Source organism: Hoplias malabaricus, chromosome 9 (genome assembly GCF_029633855.1).
Source record: "Hoplias malabaricus isolate fHopMal1 chromosome 9, fHopMal1.hap1, whole genome shotgun sequence".
Classification (NCBI taxonomy): Eukaryota; Metazoa; Chordata; class Actinopteri; order Characiformes; family Erythrinidae; genus Hoplias; species Hoplias malabaricus.
Window position 1 is genome coordinate 20,697,604 of NC_089808.1, and position 22,604 is coordinate 20,720,207.

General features: G+C 42.0%; 1 protein-coding gene across 1 annotated transcript in view; it reads left to right on the forward strand.

Moving 5' to 3' along the window:
* Nucleotides 1-22,604, forward strand: part of clstn2a (calsyntenin 2a) — a 274,828-nt gene that overhangs the window by 88,298 nt on the left and 163,926 nt on the right. The window lies entirely within an intron of this gene.

Consider the following 22,604-nt stretch of genomic DNA (forward strand, 5'->3'; position numbering starts at 1 on the left):
CAGACCCAGGCCCAGGTAGGTGTAGTGTAGAGAGTGCTCTTGGGTGGTCAAACCTGGCTTTCTTGTTTTTCTTCTTCTTCTTCTTCTTCTTCTTCTTCTTCTTCTTCTTCTCTCTCTCTCTCTCTGTCTGTCTCTCTCTCTCTCTCTCTCTCTCTCTCTCTCTGTCAGTCTTTTGACTTCTTTTATTTTTTTTATCTATGTCATCTCTTTCTGCTCCCTCACGCTCTTTTCTTCCTGGCACTCTCATTCTCTCTCTCTCTCTCTCTCTCTCTCTCTCCTCTCTCTCTCTCTCTCTCTCTCTCTCTCTCCTCTCTCTCTCGCTCTCTCACTCTCTCACTCTGTTGTCTGTCATTTAGTTTGGTAGTTTTATGGGCAGCTGTTCAGGGAAATAATGAACACACACACTCAGAGAGAAAGAGAGAGAGAGAGAGTAGAGAGAGAGAGAGAGAGAGAGAGAGAGGGAGAGAGAGAGAGAGAGAGAGAGAGAGAGAGAGAGAGAGCGAGAGAGAGAAAGATCTAAATCTCATTCAGCCTTGCTTTTGCATTTCTTCACTTGTAGCCTGCGGCGCCCATGTTCCAGTCCCTCTGTACTCTCCAGTTTAACAAGAACAAGGAAGATCAGAGACTTTCCGTGTGTGTGTGTGTGTATGAGAGAGAGAGAGAGAGAGAGGAGAGAGAGAGAGAGAGAGAAATTGTTGGGGGGTGCATGAAAAATGAATGGGCACATTCTCTGCAGTCTTAGTGCAACCTCAACGGCAACAATGTATTCATTTACGCTGCAACAAGAACTCAAGGACAGGGTCTCTCTCTCTCTCTCTCTCTCTCTCTCTCTGTGTCTGTCTCTCTCTCTCTCTCTCTCTCTTTTCATTCTGCCACTGCCAGCCCTTTTGGGTAAAAGCTGTTTGCTTTGACCATGCCTCTTTTGACACAGATGAACCCAGGACTGAGTGAGAAGGGAGCAGCCGGTTGGGGACGAGGGACACTGAGAGCTAAGGAAGAGAGAGAGAGAGAGAGAGGAGAGAGAGAGAGAGAGAGAGAGAGAGAGAGAGAGAGAGAGAGAGAGAGAGGGAGAGAGAGAGAGAGAGGAGGTAAAAGCATAGCAAGAAGAGCCTAGAAATCCATGGCAGAGCTCTCATAGCTGCCGGCTCCCACCCTATGCCTCCTCCTCCTCCGCTATTCTTTCTGCTCTGTCTCTGATCCAGCTTAAGACTCTGTGCCGGGTTACGATCCACTCCTCAGTTCAAACAAACTCTCACTTTCTGGCCTGGGCTGCAGCTTTTCTATTTAGCCCCCGAATGGATTAGCGTGGGAGGCACGATGCTGTGGGTTGGTGTTTGGTGTGAGGGAGAAGGGTAGCTAGCCAGAGCTGTTGATTAGCTCCAACAAATGCAAAGAAACTAGTTCAGTGTCAGGCTTGTGCAGAACAATTAGGACATTATTGTATGTTTGAGTAAGAGCATGTGGGGGAAAAAAATAGCTTCTCAAGAGGGGGGAAGATGGTATGTTTGATCCCCGGTGATGCCACAGCTATTCGTTTATCTGTTTCTAAGAATTCAAGAAAGATCCTCTATGCCTTCCTGATCACTCATTGTGATGCTTGTGAAGGCAAGGGTCCGTTAGCATAGCAGCGTCGCGGTTATTAAATTGGGCTGGGCACAGTTTTTTTGTTTGTTTGTTTGCTGTTTGTTTGTTTTTTCCAATTCTGCAGACTACACTGTAAAAAACGTCTGTGAATTTTACGGTGAAAAACTAAAACCATGGCAGTAAATGTCTGTAAACTCTAAAAAGGTTGAAACCAGTGAAATGCCAAAATACAAATGTTTAATTCCCTTTACTGTAAAAAAAACATTATTTCACTGTTAGCACAAACCATTAGGGGCGGTACAAGTGTCCAAGTAGGAGCTGAGACTCATTAGGGAGCTCCCAGCATGCCTTGTTATTGAGTTATTGAGACTTTTGAGACATTTTGACTTTAGGTTGCATTGGGGTCATTATTTTGTGTATTTGTGTGTGTGTGTGTGTTTGTGTTTCTGTGCATGTTATGATGAGATATGTGTTGGTCAGGAAAGTTCACCATCAGTGTGTGTTCCGAGTTGTCAGGAGCGAGGGGCGGATTGAGGGAGGCGGACGCACTCGCTAAAACACAGCTTTTTAATAAAGGAAAACAACAAAACAGAGACCTTAACAAAACGAAAACAAACAGGGAGCTAACCAGGCTAAACTAAACAAGGGGAGCTAAACAGGGCAAACGGGACTGACAGACTAAAGACAAAACGAAGGAACGAGAGAGGAAAAGAAACTACGACACGAAACAACGACTAGGGAAACAGACACGGAGAAACTGTGGAGACAGACGGACAGACTAAATACCGTGACCAACTAAACACAGGATAAAGGGGAAATGTACGACAAACGGATGAGAGACAAGAGGGCTTAAATACTCACACAAACGAGACGCACCTGAGACAGATAACGAGAAGGACGGGTTAACAGATGACACGGACGAGGAGGCGGAGACAAGGACATAAACAAAACAGAGCCATGTGCAAATAAAGCACATGGCGGGGACAACAGACTGACAGGACGAAGGCGTGACAGATGCCCCCCCCAAGAACGCGCAACTCCCGGGCGCGTACTCCTAAACCCCCCAGGAGCTGGCACTGGAGAGGGCACGGAAAACAAGACAGGACAACAAACCAACGGGTGACAGGACTCAGGACAGGACGGGAACAGACACAGGAGCTGGGGACACGACAGGACCGAATATACGAGACGGGACATGGGACATGACAGGAGACTGACAAAGGGGGGCAGCAACAGGCTTGACAGGGTTTTTGACATCGGACCGGATGGAAACAGGGACTGGACAGAAGACGGGACAGGTGACAGAACTTGGTGCTGGGACTGGACGGGAGCAGAGACTGGTGACAAGACACTGGACAGGATAGGAACGTTAGACTGGACAGGGGTACGTGACTGGACAGAAGACAGGAAACTAGACTGGAACGGAGACGGGACTGGAGACGGGACAGGGGATTGGAAGGGAAACTGGACCGGAGACAAGACAGGTGACTGGACATTGGACGGATACGGGAACTGGACGTGAGACAAGACAGAGGGTTGAAACAGGGACTGGACAGGACTGACAGGGGACTGGACAGGAGACAAGACAGAGGGTTGAAACAGAGACAAGACGGGTGACTGGACATTGGACGGATACGAAGACTGGACATGACTAACAGAGGACTGAACCGGGGGTTGAAACATAGACTGAACAGGGCTGACAGGGGACTGGACAGGACTCACGGGAGACGGGACTTGAGACAAGACAGGGGGTTGAAACGGAGATTGGATTGGAGAGAAGACAGGGGACTGAACGCTGGACGGATATGGAGACTGGACGTGACTAACAGGGGACTGAACATGAGACAAGATAGGGGGTTGAAACATAGACTGGACAGGGCTGACAGGGGACTGGACAGGACTCACAGGAGACTGGACTAGACTTGGTAGGGGAACAGGGACCAAGACGTTTACGGGGACAGACATGAATACAGTAACAGGTACAGGGACAGAGACAAAGGCTGACACGGGTACTGGGACAAGGACAGAGACGGGAACCATGACAGGGACAGACAAGGGAACCAAAATAACAGGGGGGTGCCCAGGACTGGCTAATGTCTGTGGGGCAGTCTGAGGAACCAGCCTGGGCACAGTTCTGGGGATCGGCCCTGAAGTCCTACGGGCCGACCTACGGACATGGACAGGAGCGGCGGGTGCCGCCATCGTCACGGGGACAGGAGCGGCGGGTGCCGCCATCGTCACGGGGACAGGAGCGGCGGGTGCCGCCATCGTCACGGGGACAGGAGCGGCGGGTGCCGCCATCGTCACGGGGACAGGAGCGGCGGGTGCCGCCGTCACGGGGACAGGAGCGGCGGGTGCCGCCGTCACGGGGACAGGAGCGGCGGGTGCCGCCGTCACGGGGACAGGAGCGGCGGGTGCCGCCGTCACGGGGACAGGAAGCCCCGCAGCAACGTCCACGGGGGCAGGGGAACCTGCGACGTCGTCCACGGGGGCAGGGAGACCTGCGACGTCGTCCACGGGGGCAGGGGGACCTGCGACGTCGTCCACGGGGGCAGGGGGACCTGCGACGTCGTCCACGGGGGCAGGGGGACCTGCGACGTCGTCCACGGGGGCAGGGGGACCTGCGACGTCGTCCACGGGGGCAGGGGGACCTGCGACGTCGTCCACGGGGGCAGGGGGACCTGCGACGTCGTCCACGGGGGCAGGGGGACCTGCGACGTCGTCCACGGGGGCAGGGGGACCTGCGACGTCGTCCACGGGGGCAAGGGGACCTGCGACGTCGTCCATGAAGACAGGAGAGCCGCGCGCCGCGCTCTCGAGGACAGGGGTTTGTGCTGCTCGCCGGGCTCGCGCTGGAGCTGTAAAGGGTTTAGGGGGTTTCACAGGCGCACCCATTAGATCACCTCGAGGTGCGCCCCTGTTAGCCTCAGACCTCAGAGCTACGGAGGTGAGGCTAACAGCCCCTACCCTTAACGCCCCCCCAAAAATTTCCCCGGACCTGAGGGGGTAATCCTCCAGCGAGGGGGGAACTCCAGCACGGTTCTTCCGCCGACTCTTTCGACTCCCGCTGGCGCAACTACTCGATTCCCGAGTCGACTCCTCCGCTATAGGATCCGGAGCAGCGCCAGGCAGGAGCTGGAGCCGGCGACTCCATTCCGAGGCCGCTTTCAAAGCCTCCGCCACAGGATCTTTGGGGCCTGTGCGGAATGGAGTCCGGCGAACGGCACATCCCTTGAGATAATAGTCTGTGCTAGCTGCGTCCTGGGGGTCGTACATTCTGTCAGGAGCGAGGGGCGGATTGAGGGAGGCGGACGCACTCGCTAAAACACAGCTTTTTAATAAAGGAAAACAACAAAACAGAGACCTTAACAAAACGAAAACAAACAGGGAGCTAACCAGGCTAAACTAAACAAGGGGAGCTAAACAGGGCAAACGGGACTGACAGACTAAAGACAAAACGAAGGAACGAGAGAGGAAAAGAAACTACGACACGAAACAACGACTAGGGAAACAGACACGGAGAAACTGTGGAGACAGACGGACAGACTAAATACCGTGACCAACTAAACACAGGATAAAGGGGAAATGTACGACAAACGGATGAGAGACAAGAGGGCTTAAATACTCACACAAACGAGACGCACCTGAGACAGATAACGAGAAGGACGGGTTAACAGATGACACGGACGAGGAGGCGGAGACAAGGACATAAACAAAACAGAGCCATGTGCAAATAAAGCACATGGCGGGGACAACAGACTGACAGGACGAAGGCGTGACACGAGTGCTGGAGTATGGCACCCAGATACCACACATTTCTTTGGTCCTTTCAGCAATATCTCCTTTTAAATATGGCTATATCTCAGTCTATATTTTCTCATTTGTCACACAATTTACATGTTCATTTTATGTCAAAACAATGTTTATTTGTTATTTTCATGTAAATACTATGGCTTTTTATGGTGTATATCTGTTTTTTTTTTTTTTTAACAGAAAAGTACTGTAAACAAAACCGTTCTTAAATGTAAAATTTATGATTTCCAAAAATGTGACCACAGCTGACCAGTTTTTTACAGTAAATTTTATGGATTTCTATTTACAGTGTAGAGACGCACGATTAAGTGTTTTCTGTACTGTTCCTCCAACATAAATAAACCACACTGGTCTGAATATGCAAACATAAGCTACTATTTATAGGCTATTTATTTATTTAATTAATTATTTCTTTATTCCTTTGTTACATCACAATTATTGCATCTTAGCTCCTGCTTTCTGTTCTATGGTGTGGTTAATGTTTGAGAATTATTAGGTGGGTGGGGTTTGGTGGGGGGTGTTAGAAGATTTACACAGTGTTTTGGCGGGTAAAATAAAAATAGCTTTAAGAACCACTGCATTAGCAGGCAGACTGTGCTCTAATATGATGTGATATAATTGTATGTGAAATGGTATGAAAACATAAATATCACCTTTTTAGTGGAAAGAATTATCACGGTTATCAGTTTCATCATGATATTTAGTTGTACTGAGCTGAAAACGGTAAAAATATACTGATACACAAACCTAAAACAAAATGATTTAGTTCACAGTATAGTACTAGTTCAATACATAGTACTAAATATGTATAAAATAAAATTTAAGCAAAATTAATTCTAAATGAATAATATTTGTTTAGCTTCTGTAAAGCTGTAAAAGTTAAATTAAAATAGTAAGCAATTGCATTAGATTTGGTTAATGGATGAAAAATAATTGCACAGTAATTATACATTTATACTGCTCAATTTGGAAGGTTTTTTAGAAATATTAGTTTTTTTTTTTTGTGATTTATAACATTATATAACATAGCATTAAATCATTTAAGGTGGTCCTCAATTTCCTATGTTCATAGTTGAAGGAAATTCTTCACAATTAAAGGTGAGGGAAAAAAAAAACACTCAAATATAATATATATATATATATATATATATATATATATATATATATATATATATATATATATAAGGTGGAATGGAACATTATTTATGGTGGAATGGGTGGTGAGCTTGTAATTTGGGCTAGATTTAATTATTTTTTGCATGAGTGGTCTTGTTTGTCATTAAATAAGGAATTAAATGAAAGCAAAATAGCACATTTCTACAGAAAACGCAGAAACATCAGTAATAGCCAATTAACATACTATTCAGTCTCCAGGAGTTCAAGTGTAGTGCCCAATATCATCTCCTCATCCTGTGCCACGTTATGTGTGGCACAGTGCCCTGGACAATGGGAGACTTAACTTTGTTTATCACTGTACTTAATGTGAGGTTTTCACACCATGGAAATTGCGGTAATTTACATTTAAAAGTGTCACTCTTTGGTACTTTACTGTGGTTTACCGTAAGCAGGGCAATATATGTGCCGAGGATTAGTGAGGAATATCACAATACCATTTATTCAGTGTACACACCTAAAATCTAGACTTACCAAATCAAGGAGGAATAGGTATGTCGACAGGTATGTTTTGCAGTTCCTCTCCATGCTATAAACAACTTAGCCTCTCACTGATGTCCACACGGGGTGTCTGCCCGAGCCAGATGTTGACACGTTCAGTCTGCAGTCCGCCCAAGAAACAGGTGTTTTGCGGAGTATGTTGCTGCCATTCGGAAGCGTCAGTTTATCCCCATGATTTCTGCTTAACTATGTCCCCCAGGGCTGGTGAAGCACACTAGTACCAGGAGGGAAATACAGCAGTTTTACTGTGCCTCCACCTCCATACTCCCTTGACGGTTTGTTAGTGTTTGTTTTGCTTTCAGTCAGCCATTGCGCTTTTCACCTGCTTGATTCCCTCTTCCTCTTGGCCTTGAACTGCTTGGTCATTCAAGTCCAGGCTTTTACCCCACTGTGCTTTTCTGGCCAAACTGCCCTCTGTACTTCTAGGTGTGTGTGTGTGTGTGTGTGTGTGTGTGTGTGTGTGTATAAATGTCTGCATGTGCAGTTGTTCTTCCTCTGCTAACAAGCACACTGCCAGGTGTTTTGCTGTGAACCTGCATGAGATTTGCCAGGTAATTAGGGCCCAGATTCCTTGCCCTTGTTTTCCTGGAAAACAGAGAATGTTTTTCCACTATTCACCCCATTTGCCTATTTACGTGATTGTTTGTCCGATTGGTCATGTGGTCGCTTTGCATGCAGCGTGAAAAAGACAGCTTCAGAATGCCTTGTTAATTAAGGAACCCAAACAAATCTGTCCTTGTGTTTGTGCACAGAGAGAATCCGAGGAAACCGGGAGGACTTGCCATTCCTGGAGTGTGATTGGAGTTCACAGGATGCATTTGTAAATTTTTGTTTTGTACTCTTTATTTCTTTGGGTTTTTTTTAGCATGGCTATCTCATTACAGCATCTTTATTCATGTTTGCTTCGGCCGTCTGAGGATGCCACTGCATTTATCTATTCTTGCTTCATTTGTCATACATTTTCCCATCCCGCACTGTCAGCACTTTTTTCATCTGCCCCTGCAATTCTTCCTCTTGTGCTTTCAAACAGAAACCTGCGCTGGTCACACATGTGCTGTTGAATCATCAGGCATCTCTATGGTAAACCGACAGCTGTCTTTGAATAATTGGAACATTGTTGTGAAGATTTGATGGCATTCAGCCAGAAGTGGCATGCAAAATATGAAACATGCTTTTTCTTTCATTTAACTTTAAGTCTGATATCGTGATCCTAGAAGGAGAATCTTTATTGTCACTATTTAGAAGTAGGAATTTTCACGGCATACAGCATTTTACATCTTTCATGCAGCCCTCTGTTTTGTTTAAATTTAGGTTAAAAATTTAGGTTACTTAGGTTAAATTTGTCATCAGATTTGACTGATATGGACTTTAGTGTATCGTCTGCATAACTATGGATGTTAATATTGTGAATAAACATTACAAAATAGGTCATTCTCACCCTTTATATTTCTGTGCCACGCATGATTATTTGTGATATTTAAAGATTACAATCTAATTAATAACCATGTAATTAACAGATCTTAAACCATTTATGAACATTTATAAGTGTAGTCTTATTTTAAAGTGGAACCTGATCCTAAAATAGAGCCTTATGGGACTCCATACATCATTTAATTTGTACAAACCTAAGTGATATGTACGTTAAGAGTTGAACCATAATAGAATTCTTCCTGAGATTCTGATCACATACTCTATTCTTTCTAGCAGAATAGTGCAGTCTGTAGTATCAAAAGCTGCACCAAGTTTGAGTAACACAAACATGGATGCACACTCTCGATTGGACACTAGAAATAGATCATTTATTTTCTTCACTAGAGCTGTCTCTGTGCTGTGGTTAGGCCTGAATCCATATTGGAATTATCTATGAATTTGATTCTTAATCAAATATAAACAAAGTTGTTCAGGGTTTAATAACTGCTCATTTAAAAGCTCAGTGACTGTTGGCCTTTTGAACACACTTGCAATGGTACATCTTTAAGTAGCTGAAATGACTAATTACACGGCCTGTCTGCAAACATGTCTTAGTTCTTCAAGGATTTCAATGTCTCTGTATAATATTTTTTTTTTCTCAGTGCTACCTGACTTCACTAATTACCTTTACTACTCCATTAAAGAGGGCAGCTCATTAGCTGGAGTCTATGGTGTTGTGAAAGACTAGAACAAATACACCATAGACGCAGTTAGGAAAAAAAAAAAAAAATAATAATTCCTGCTTTGTCGAGTGACCTTTGTTTTACACAGCCTTGCAATGTGTTTACAAGGTTTTTTCTGGACGGCATATTACATTAATACAAGCCCTGCTAGTCACTTGACCTTTCCCGAGTTGCTATGTGAACACATCTTGCAGCTATTTTCGCAGAATCAGATGCAGGTCTGTCCCTTATTAAAGAGAGATTTGTCCAAAGATTTTGATGGGTCACATGGTTGGTAGCTGTCCCACAGCTTTAAAAAAAAGCTAAACTTGGCAAATCACAAAGGTAAGTTTTGATGTCCTATGACTCTTGTTTTAAAAACGCACTGTAAAATATTTTATTTTTTAAATTTATAGTGGAGGATATGCCATTACCTACTGGTTAGAAAAGTGGTTTGGGACTGGCAGGTTGCCAGTGTGATGAAATTTGGGAAAGTCCTCAGGTGTTTGTATGCATCTTTAACTCTGTACATGGGAAAACTAATCAAGTGGCTCGCTGTGACATGGCTCCCTGAGTGAGCTATGAGAAACTGTATCTGGACACTGGAGAGACACTGGAGAGAACTCTGAACTTTGTAAAGCATGTGAAGAGATGAGAATGTTGCTCTATTCCTACTCCATAAGTGGGTAATATTGATGTAGTTTTGCTGCAGTGGTTTTCTTGTGGTATTTTGACCAAAGCAGGTCATAGGTGTTTCATTAAGACTCCATAACTGTGTTTCCTTGTGGCAAATGGATAGAAAATGTCCCCATTAAGACTGTTCTGGAGGTTTTTGGACATTTAATTTGAAGAAAGAGCAAATGTTAGGAGAAGAAAATAGAAAAAGCAAGTGATTTTCTCATGTTCCACCACAATTACTTTATTGAGAGAAAGTCCTGAGTGGATTCAAGCCATTTATCTCCCAATCACGTGCATGGCATTATGAGTAATGACACTTTCATGCCATTCAGCTGGCATGATTACTCTCTCTCTCTCTCTCTCTCTCTCTCTCTCTCTCTCTCTCTTTCTTTTTTTCTTTCTCTCATGACATTTGCTGGCATATGACATCTTTAAATTGTAAGCTCCAAATTTGTATTTTGTACTCTTGCTTTCTTTTACTATGTTTCAACATCTTCTGTTATCATACCAGTTTTTACCTGGCTGCATACCACCAGAACCCCAAAAAGCAAGGTCATCTTTAGAGTCTTAGTCCTATGTTTAGGATTTTTATATTGTTAGCCCAGTATTTTGGTTTTGTATCTCTCAAGCTGAATGGAATGTGTCAAAATCTAGGAATGTGTCAAAGAATTAGTCAAATATGTGCACCCTGACATTGTGGCAAGGCTGCTCCAAAAATGAAATATAAACTAAACCACTCATGTCCATATTTTCATCCAGCTAAAGTTTGAGCAGTCAGAGGATGATAAAGAGTAAACATTCTGAAGCCAGTCTCACTTTTTAAGGCACAGTGAATGGGAAGTCATTGTCATTGGAACACTGACACCTTGTTTGACTGTCATTTCCTATAGTCTTTTAAACCTGGAATTTTAATGCGTAACATAGTCGGGATGGTGTTCAAACACACTCATACTGTCATTTTATTGTTAGCAACATTGCTTGTTTAGTATCTTATGAAAAATAAATTACAGGTAACAATTTCTTAGAAGCTCATACATAAGCCTTTATAAGTGCAGATATATCTCATTGTAATTTGGCAATAATGCTTCAGAAGCATATAAACTCCAATGACTATTTATCTTTTTAATAAGCTCTAATTGATCATTCTGTAACATATAGTTATACAAGTGTCACTATTCAGTATAATGGCTTTTAAATTGATAAAGACCCTTACATAATTATAAAACATTTATATTACATATTAAGTGTTTTAAACACATTATGAATTAAAGTCATTCCTCATTTATATATATATAAATATATAAAATGTAAACCATCAAGCACTTTATTGATACGCATCAAGCACTTTATATGTATAATCTAGTTATAGTTGTTAATGTGTTCTAGGCATTTTATAATCATGCATAGGTCATTATCCATTTAAATATTTTATGTTGAATAGTGCTCCGGTTTCCTCCCACAGTCCAAAGACACACGTTGGTAGGTGGATTGGCGACTCAAAAGTGTCAGTAGGTGTGAGTGTGTGAGTGAATGTGTGTGTGTGTCTGTGTTGCCCTGTGAAGGATTGGCGCCCCCTCCAGGGTGTATTCCCGCCTTGCGCCCAATGCTTCCAGGTAGGCTCTGGACCCACCGCGACCCTGAATGGGATAACGGTTACAGATAATGAATGAATGAATGAATGAATGAATGAATGTTGAATAGTGATACTTTTGTATATGTTAAAAAAAAACATTTATTTATAGTTTATTATAAAAGTCTAATGAGGCAGTATTTGTATAAATGTGGTTATAACTCTTTGTAACACAAAAAATAATAACAATAATTAGTAACATATATTTGTTTATGAATGAATGAATGAATGAATGAATGAATGGACGGATGGATGGATGGATGGATGGATGATTGAATGAAATGTATTTGGAAGTTCTTAAAACTTGACATAGTTAACATTTGTGGGGCTTAAATATGTAAATTATTATTCTTCTTTTTAATTGCTATGTTTTCATATTTGAAAAGTTTTATTGAATTACATTACTGAATGGAAAATGTAAGCATATCTTATTTGGGTCGATGTAGGCTAGCTGGAATTATGAGTGGAATTGGACTCAGGGTGGGTTGGTACATTAACTATTAGTGGGACCCAGGTGGGCTGCCTACACCAGGTTATCAACTATCTATTAACAGGGCCCAGGTGGGCCCATAGGTGCTTATGTACAGTCCAGGTAGGCCCTATTTATTACCCATCATGGTCCCTTTATACCTAGAAGACCCATGGACAATACTTGCTGTTACCCTATGCTGCCCATTTGAGCCCCATGCCTAGGAAATGTGTATATATGTCGGAATATATTCTGATAATTTCATATATGTAAACACTCACATATCCAATGTGATATAACAAATGGAGTAGCTCCTAAATTGGATATATTGTGTGGACATAGAATATAGAATATGTGCCTTCGCCTTATTGCACACTTGTGAGAAAAGGCTTAGGTTTGAAGAAATATAGAATCCTAAACTCATTTCAATCTGTCCTTGAAGTCTTCCATGCCCGGCTGTTTATTATTGGAACATATTCGATCTGTAAACCATCAGTGTATTCAGCAGACTCCACTGGTTAAATAAAGGTTAAACTGATGCACCTATACGTAAACATTATGCGCGGTAAATTGACGGCAGGAAAAACATGCCTCATATTTATTCATGAACATCGTGAAACGCATGTCGGGCGAGTATCTGCAGCCACGCAGAGGCCTAAAAACATGAATGTAAGATGAGACGTGTGTCTTCTCCCAGGCTTATTCATACTAGACCTTGAAAAATTTGTTCTAGTCTATCAGGGCCCAGTTATTCATATCAGATCTGCTCGGGTATGGTTGTTGTTTCTCAGGTCCAGGTATAAATGGCATGTTCAGTTTTCTGTGTTTCCTCTACTAGAAAATAGCCACATGTTTGTGCTTGAATACGTTTTTCTGGTCAGAACCATACTTGCTTATATACCTGTGTCCATTTCCTTTCACATGACAATACTGTTAACACTGGGGGAGTGTGTGGAGTGTGTTTTGGTCAAGATTTCCCACATGATGCTAATGTAAATAGGAAATATAATAGAGTTTGTATAATATATACTCTATAATGTACATTGTCATAATGATCTGATGCTATTGTTGCTACCCTGTCTGTCTTGGTCTGTCCAGGGTTTTGTTGTGTCATGTTTTCAGGGTTTGATTGGTCTGGATTGAGTCGGGCTCTGTTTGGATTTAGGCCAGCATTTCAGGCCTGATTAAAGCTATAATCCTTCCACAGCTGACCCTGAGAGAGTGAGAGAAAGAGAGAGAGAGAAACAGAGAGAGTGGGAGAAAGAGAAAAAAGTGTGTTCTGGTAGGTTAGTGTATGGTTGCCTCGGCCATCAGGCCCAAGCCCATGGTGCTGATCCGGTGATTAATACGGAGCTGGCGGGCTGTGATTAGTGATGCTGACAGCCCATGCATCTTAGCACCCCCCCCCCACCACCCCACCCACTATCTCCCTCCTCTTGCCTCCCTCCCTCTCCCATTTTCTCTACCTCTTTCTTTCTCACTCACAAACTCAGCAGGGAGCATTTCCCACAATTTATAGTTCATCAGTGCTTCCGTTTCTCCTTTTCTTCTATTGGTGCCCCGAGAGAGAGAGAGAGAGAGAGAGAGAGAGAGAGAGAGAGGGGTGCTAATTGAGGCAAGCTCTTATCTCCAACACAGGGATGATGATGGGACATGAGGTAAGATGAAGGGTGAGAGAGAGAGAGAGAGAGAGAGAGAGAGAGAGAGAGAGAGAGAGAGAGAGAAAGAGAAAGAGGGAGTAGGCTGTGGTCTGAGATTGCTGCAGTGGTGCTAATATGAGTGAGGGTTCAATTGAAAAGCACTTCCAGATGTTGAGGGGGCGATTCATCACAACTCATCTGGGCTTGCATGCCTGACGACTTCAATCACATAGGAAATCACGCAAACACACACTTGCATGGCTCTCTACATTGGAGCTGTCATTTTAGCACTAGTCTGTAGTGCTCCTCTGCTGTCCATCCATAAATGTTAGTTTTGTCCTATTAAATTCATTCAAAACTGACCATTGAATACATTGGTGGAAGCCCAGATAAAGAGGATCAGCACAGGAACTGGTAATGTTTTTTGTGTTAGTTTTTCTAAGAAACTATGTGCTTTCATTATGGGTGGATTCACTGTTCACAAAATATTGACAGATTTGAATAGCATGCCCACACTAAAATTGAAGTTTCAATTCAAACTAATTTCATTTCTAGTTTGGGTCAATCTGAGTAAAATGTTCTCATCTCTATATGCACATAAGAAACACACAGACCCAGAAACTTATGGCAATGTCATCAAATGCTTGCTACTATGGTTACACAAGTTTTGAATTTGCCAGGTTTCATAGTGCATTGCAATATGTCTATAAGTTTATAAAGTGCCTTGTTCTGTTACAAATATTTGACTAAACTGATTTAATAACTATGGAAGCCCTGAAGGTCAAGCTGAATAAAAAAAAAAGTTTAAAGTATGCTTCACATTATTTATTATTTTCTGCCTGTTATACACACCAAACAACACTGAAAGAAATATTTCAAGCATTTTTTAACCCTCAGGCGCACCTCACTAGAAGGGAAAATACATTGTGGAAAGAAAGAGATATATATATTATGCTTTTGATGGCTAAACTTGTACCTAGAAATATTTTTCAACTCTTTTTGGTGTGTTTAACAGGCAGGAAAAATATAATGTGGAACTTGTCTCAGGAGTTTAAATTATACATATATTAACTTTTTTATTCACCTTGACCTTCAGGGCTTTCGTAAATAACTCATTGTGAAACCTGAAATTTCAAAATCAGCCTCAGCATTAAAGGGTTAATGACTAGGCAGGATTCCCTTTTGCATAAATGCCTCTGTTTATATGATGGGACTTGAGCTTTCCTTTGAAATCACCAGTATGCGTAAAAAGCAAGCGGGCTGTTTTGGCAGCTCATGCACTTGGCCATCAAAACAGTGAGCTCCCCTTCATCGTATGCTCCTTTTCCTCCTACATGGCTTCCCGCAGCCCTGAGGCTGCATGTCTTTACGTGGGCCAAGTCTTTCCAAATCATACTCAGAAAACAGGAGCATTTCTTGGAGGAGAGCAAGTGGCCTTTTGCCTGTCTGCTTTTATTAGTGATGAGTTTGTCCACTTTCAGGTGGTTGACTTCCCAAAGAGAGCAAAATGTACATGACTAAACCAAAGGCCAGTGACATGCACATTTTATAGATTTGATGTGGAGTCATGCTTGATGTGTTCTTACAGAGGATGAATGTGAAACTCTGGGTGATGCTCCCCTATCAAAACCTGTGTCTGGACCTTCATATAGATTCTGTCAGTTTAAAATTGCCAAAACTTAAAAGTGGACATCTACAATAACATGGAAATGCTGTTCATTCTGGTTTGTTTATGCTCAGCAGCAATGTGTCTTTTATGATGGAATGGTATGTTTGTACGTAGCTGAAGTTAAACTTGTCTGTACATTTGCAGTTTGCAGTCTCCTGAATTTAGAGATGTTTCTACCTTAAGTGATCAGAAACAGCAAAAATAAGTCAATATTACCTACTTATGGAGCAGGAATAGAGCAATATCCATAGTTTCAGGTGCTGCACATCTTGATGGTATGGTGTGGTATATGGGGTACAAAGATAGTGGGGCCATTCTTCATCAATGGAAACCTCAAGGCCACTGGATATGTGAAATTGCTACACGACGATGTGTTTTTCTCTTTATGCACTGAAGCTGGCACGTTCCCTGAGTTTTTCCAGCAAGATGGTGCACCACCACATTATGGGTGTCAGGTCCGAGCATTCCTAGATGAACAGTTTCCTGGAAAGTGGATTGGTCGTCGTGGGCCAGTTGAATGGTCCCCCAAGGTCTCCCAATCTGACCGCCTTAGACTTTTATCTTTGGGGTCATCTGAAGGCAAATGTCTATGCTGTGAAGATATGAGATGTGCAGCACCTGAAACTACGGATACTGGAAGCCTGTGCTAGCATTTCTCCTGCGGTGTTGCTATCAAGAGTGGGAGAAGAGGGTTGCATTGACAATCCAACACAATGGGCAGCACTTTGAACACATTTTATAAGTAGTCAGAAACTTGTAAATAACTCATGAAAGAATAAAGTTACACCAAACATCAATGTTTTTCTTGTGAAATTCCCAAAAAGTTTGATGTGTCACATGACCCTCTTCCCATTGAAAAATCAAAAGTTGGATCCAAAATGGCCAACTTCAAAATGGCCGCCATGGTCTCCAACCATCTTGAAAAGTTTCCCCCCTCCCATATACTACATACTACACCCATGTGCCACAAACAGGAAGTTAATATCACCAACTCTTACCATTTTATTAAGGTGTATCCATATAAATGGCCCACCCTGTATATTCACATTTAAAGTGGATCAATATTTGCCCAAAAAAAGAAAAAAAAAAAAAAATATATATATATATATATATATATATATATATATATATATATATATATATATATATATATATAATAAAGCTGGAGCAGGGAGTTTGTCACGTCTTTCTGTAATATTATTGGCTGTTGCAAAGCAGAAATCAGATTATTGCCGGACTCATGTAAACTCTGAGTTTTCCTGTTATCTGATTTCCCAAGTGAATGTAAACACGTTGATCAGATTATTCACAAAATCTGATTTTGTTCTATTATCTGATTATCGAGTGCATGTAAACACACACACACAGTAAGTATCACAGTAAGTATACACACAGATCATCCTTCTCTCTGTCTGGGAAAGCTTTATAGTTGGTGTTAGAATATTGTTGTGATGGTTTGATGGCACTCCACCTCAAAAACAAGTGGAATATTTAATTTGATTATTAATTCTTCATCAAAAAATGTCATTTCCAACACTTCTACTATGATGCCCCATTGAGCTCCAATCCTCTGGAGCTTTACACTCCTTTTTAGACATATCTTGGCAATGACAATGGTCATCGTAGTCTCATTTATGAAAATTAGCACTGTTTTCACGATTCAAACTAGGTTTGAATGAAATTAGACCGTTAAGAACTGATACAGTCGGAGTACAAATCATCAAGCTGGTCTGGTTTTTGCAGGCTATCATCAGTTCAGTAATAAAAACAATATCATGTAGTATAAGAAATTAGGAGTTATGGCTAAAAGTGAGTTCACCTGAGGATGAGCACTTTTCCACCTCAGCTACTTTCCTTCCTCTCTTCTTTGGTCAGCGAAAGGAATATTAAGAGAGATGCTGTAAGTGGCGAGCCAAAAAAAAGTTATAAAACAAAAGCAATTTGACTCTTTCCCTCCATTCTTTCTCCTCTCTCTGTTTCTCATCTTCAGTCAGATGGGTGCTCCTGCCCGTCTTGCAAGACTACTGAAGAGGTTGAAGGGTACTAATGCACCCTTCTGTACTGAGGACCCTTTTCTACTGCCTGTCACTTGGAGTAATCGCTCTGTGTTTTAGTGAGGGAAAGAGCGAGACAGAGGGAACAGGAGCTGGAATGGTGCACTGATGGCACATGTTGTTTTAAAGTGGTGTCCTCCTGATTTGCGCTAGGTAAGAGCCTCTGCAAAAAAGGACTTTTCAAGTGTGATTTATTGGGCTGAAGAGGTTCTTCCTGATTTCATTCCTCAGCCTTTTTTTTTCAATTTCCCCACCATTTTGTTTTCTTCACTGTAAAAACTTTCCTGTAAATTTACCGTAATTTACTGGCAGCAGTGTCACCAGTATTTATGCTGTTTTCTTACAGCACTTAAATTGTAATAAGAAGTACAGCATATTGCTGTAATCCAAAAATTACAAATTATTACTGTATTTTTTACAGCAGTTAACTCTAAATTGATTTTAGGGCAGGACTTGAGTTTTATATTATTATTTTTTCATTGTTTTTTTTTTTTTTTTAGCTGGGTAGACATTTGGTTTTACTTTTAGCATTTATCCTTTATTTATTTATTTATTTATTTATGGGGGTGGGGGCTAAGTAAGCTGTTGATAAAGGCAACACTCTAACCGTATTGACTCAGACCGTATTCAGGATCTCCAGAGCCAAATCTTGCACAGCTCTCAGTCAAACCATATTCCAGCGTGTCAACATAAAAGTTGACTTGAGTTGACTTTCATACTAAAATATGAATGCAAATGAAAATATAAGTAAATAACTTCAGAGCCTATATCAATACCCTCTAAATAAACAAACAACCTTTTTTGAACAAGAAATGTACACTCTTTGAGCCAAACACCAAGTGTTTCCTGATGACCATCCAGTTTCCCAGCATTTTTTGCTATAAACAGTAAGTTACTGTACTTAGAAAATACTCACAAGTGGGCGATAAAATTACAGTGAAGGTTATGCTTTATTATTTATTATGCCGATTATACTTTACAGTCCATAGCATAGTTCTGGATTTAAAAGAAACTGTATTTTCCTGTAAAAGCTTCCCTGCATAATTACAATAGGTTTCTACAGTGTATTGTCAATGTCATTCGCACCCTTGCTTTCTTGTTCACCTCAGTAGCCCTCCTCCTCCAGTTTTCCAAGCTCTGCCTTTTGTTTTCCCTTCCCCTTTTTATCGCCCCTGTATTTGTCACATTTTTTCAAGTCCTCTACTTCCTCTCAAAGTTTATTGCTCCAAAGTTGCTCATTGTTAGCTCAGGAGACACGGAGGTGATTCTCTTACAATTTCTTGGGAGAAATTGCTTTGGACAAAAAGGGGGACTTGAGAGGCTTCTTTTGCAGATAAAAACAACAGTTATTGAGAGGATAAAAAGTGAGATGTTTCTTAGGCTTTGTTGACACAGCAGGTAAAAGTGGTGCCAAATCTGAATGGCTTTTGGTCAGGCTTTGACCAAACAAAACACAATTCTTTTGCTTCATTTCAAATGAGCTCTAACTATCAAATAAATTATTAATTAAAGACTTTAAAGAATATTAAAATGCAAATTTTAAAAGTGTAAATTTGCCGGTTCTCTCGCAAACACAACGTCTCCAAAAAGAAGGTGGCGAGTGCCGAACAAAATGAGTTTCTATATTTAAGCAGCTTCATGCCAACATGAACAATATTAAATGGATATAGAACTACTAGAAAGAACTCTTGTTGTGTTCGTTCTTTAAAAAGATTTAATACCAGTTTCCACAAAATTTATTTTCTCACCAATGAGAGACAGGAACCTGTATTAAGGATTTCACAGGTTTTTCTTTTCCATGTCCTTAACACCTTAAATCAATTTAAAACAAAAATGCTTTGGACCGTCCAGGGATCATTATTAACAGCTGGATTGACATTAAAGTCAGACAGAGCTCAGACAAGAGTCACATTGCCACAGATCGGACATGGATCAGATTACCACACATGAAAGTGGCTCAAAACTGAATTAAAAAAAATAATAATAATCAGATTCAATGCGACTTATGCTGTTCACACAGAAGGAAAATGTGGCCAAAATCTGATCTCTTTCTTCTTGTTGTCTTTGATAATATATAAAGTTATTAGGATATTAAGATATCATTCTTATTTTTTTTTTCTTTCTGTTTCCTCTGTGATCCTCAGTAACCCTGTCCTCTTTTCATATTTTGTGCTGGTGCCTTGTTTTATGAAATCCACCCCTTGGCTAAGAGTTTTTTTGGGGCCCTGCGAATGTGAGGGTGGTTTGATACTTCAGCATCTAACTCCCCCTCAAAGCGAGGAAAGCAGATTAAGGCTGACTTTGCCTCCTGCCAAGTGCTGTCAAGCGACACCGAATTATTTTTGGTTAGCTGGCTATGCCGAACAAACCTGTCTGGATCTCAGGACGAGTGCCTGCATTTTGTTTAGACAAGTTCCCAACACACCCTGCCATAATCCTATATACAGTGCAGCTAGAGAGAGAGAGAGAGAGAGAGAGAGAGAGAGAGAGAGAGAGAGAGAGAGAGTGAGAGTGACAGAGCAATATTGGACATGACTGGGCATCAGTGGAGAGGGATAACTCCGGACAGCTGCTCTCAGGATTAGTGCTATGTTTCGCTACATATCATGCTGTCAAGCGCTGGGGATTTACAGAAGATCTGGCAACCCATGTTTCACCTCCTGTTAAATACGGCAGCTAAACTGAGCATTGCCTCACTATCTCCAGCCTCCACTCACAACGATTGAGATCTTTTTTAGAATTAGTCCTCAAGCTATTGCCCTGCATACTCTGCCCCCCCCCAACCCCGCTCTCTGTTCTTCAAAGGTAAGGACCCCTACATGACCACCATAGAGCAGGTATGGAGGGCTTGAGTAGGTGCAAAGCTGCCCTGTCAAGGCAGATCAGAAGCATAAAGAGGAGCCCTGGCCTTTCCCTCTTCCCTCTGTCCAGAGCATGCTGCCCAGAGCCAAAATCCCCCCAAACCTTAGCCATCTTGCCCCCAGGATTCCCTGGGACCTGAGATCCCCTCCGCTTTAGGAGTATCCACTCCCTACTTTTGTCCTCAGCTGCTAGGCACTTAACATGTCAACCATTAAATCCACTGTGTGACTGGCGAGGGTCTATTGGTGTTGGTTAGACTGACAAGCTCTGCCAGTAGCACAGCTAAATAGCAGTAAGGGGACTCTTAGCTCCCAGAACCGCATCCATCAAGTCGAACAAATCAACAGGTAGAAAAGGTAGAGACTGGTAAGTGTCAGAAATAATATCAGAAACAAAACCACTTCATTGCCAAGCAACTTGGCATGTGATGACAAATATAGAGTGTAAAATGGATATTTATTCAAGACAAAGGCTGTTAAGCATGCATCACTTTCCCGTTTTGTATAAGTGGTGCTCCAGTTATTTTAAGACAAACCCGAACAACAAACTCACACTCACCATGGACCATGGGAGGAAACCCACGTGGACACAGGGAGAACACACCAAGGAGTGGGTGTTTGAGCAAAATATTTAGGGATTTAAAATTCCTCTAGGTTACACTGGGCATGGAGCATGGAGAACTTTGAGGCTGTGTATTTTAATTATTTATTTAGTTATTTATTTATTTTTTACTGGAGGTCACAACAGGTTTGTCCAGCCAAATGAACTCATTATAAGGGTGTTTACAGCTGTTTAGAATTTGAATTAACTTGCACACAGAGAAATTTGTTCTCCGCAATCAACCCAATCCGTGGCGTGAAACACACATTTACACACACTAGTGAACACTAGGGGGCAGTGAGCACACATGCCTGGAGCGGTGGGCAGCCCTAGCCATGGCGCCCCCCGGGCAGCAGTTGGGGTTAGGTGCCTTGCTCAGGGGCACTTCAGTCATGACCTGCCGGCTCTGGGGATCGAATCAGCAACCCTCCGGTTACACACCCAGTTTCCTAACCACCAGGCCACAGCTGTTTAGAATATTGGTGACTAATTGGTGAATATGGGTGATTTGTCTTTAAAACATGCCAGACGTTACATTAATACACATACAGACATGAAGTGCACTGGAAAGTGCATAAATTCAGTTCTAATAATATAGCAGCTGTAATGAAGGAGCACAGTGTTTTGTTTTTTAAGATTTGGATCCTGTTCTTTTGAAAAAGAAAAAGAAAGAATCTCTCTCTCTCTCTCTCTCTCTCTCTCTCTCTCTCTCTCTCTCTCTCTCTCTCTCTCTCTCTCTCTCTCTCTCTCCTCTCTCCCTCTCTCTCTCTCTCTCTCTCTCTCTCTCTCATGCCCTTCAGGCACTTTACACTTCTGGAGATGCGAGAGAAGAGCATATCTGACTGGAAAGTTTATAATTAGAGCAAAAAAAAAAAAAAAAAAAGTGTAAAACAGCTTTGAAAAAAAGTTTGCGAAGGGTTCTCTCATGTTATGTTCAGCAACAGTTGCATTTGGAAGGCTGCAAACAGAGTGGAGGTTGTATTACTGTGCAAGGTCAGAATTTAAGAAGCAGACAAACAGTGGTAAAGTAGAGGGAGCCTCCATCTGTTTTCTAGGGAATGCTACAAACACACATGCAGGCATACACACACCAACCAGTTCTTATTATCACTTGCAATCCTTCTCTGTAGTCACACTTGATTTTCACACACTTTTTGTGCCGCTAAATCAAGGGTGTAAAGCCATCTTGGCATCCTAACAACTGACTGACCCACTACATCTCCAAAAATTGTGCAAACTCTTTCTGCTGCGTGATTTCCACTAGTTTCAGATGCACTCGTTGCTAAAATTTGTGGTACTCTCTGTACATGAGCATTGGCCACCAGATTGCCAAGTCTAAGGTCACAACACTCCATGCCAAGCGCTAGTTATAGAGGTGTATAAAACCTCTAGGATCAGGCTGTGGAGGAGTGATGGAGACCAGTACGACACATGGTTCTTTGCTTTGTGAAGGGATTCTTCAGATTGATGGAGAATGTGCTGTACTTGGGTCTATATACGGCCTTTCAGAAAAGCCTTCGTCTTTTGCAGGAACATTCCGCAATGGTTCAAAACCATTGGCCTTTGGGAGTCTCGTAGTCTCTAGATGTGTATTAGCTATAATCCCCAATTGGGTGATTGGAAAAAGTTACTGAAAACCTAATCTAAGACTACATCAGTTTGAAGTTCATTCCTAGCCTAGTCTTACCTAAACTGTACCAGTTTCGGTAGGTGAGAGCAATGTTTTCCTTTTTAAAGATGTTCACGCCAAAATGTCTGACAGCTGCAATGAAGATAACACCCTGATGCCTTCAACAATG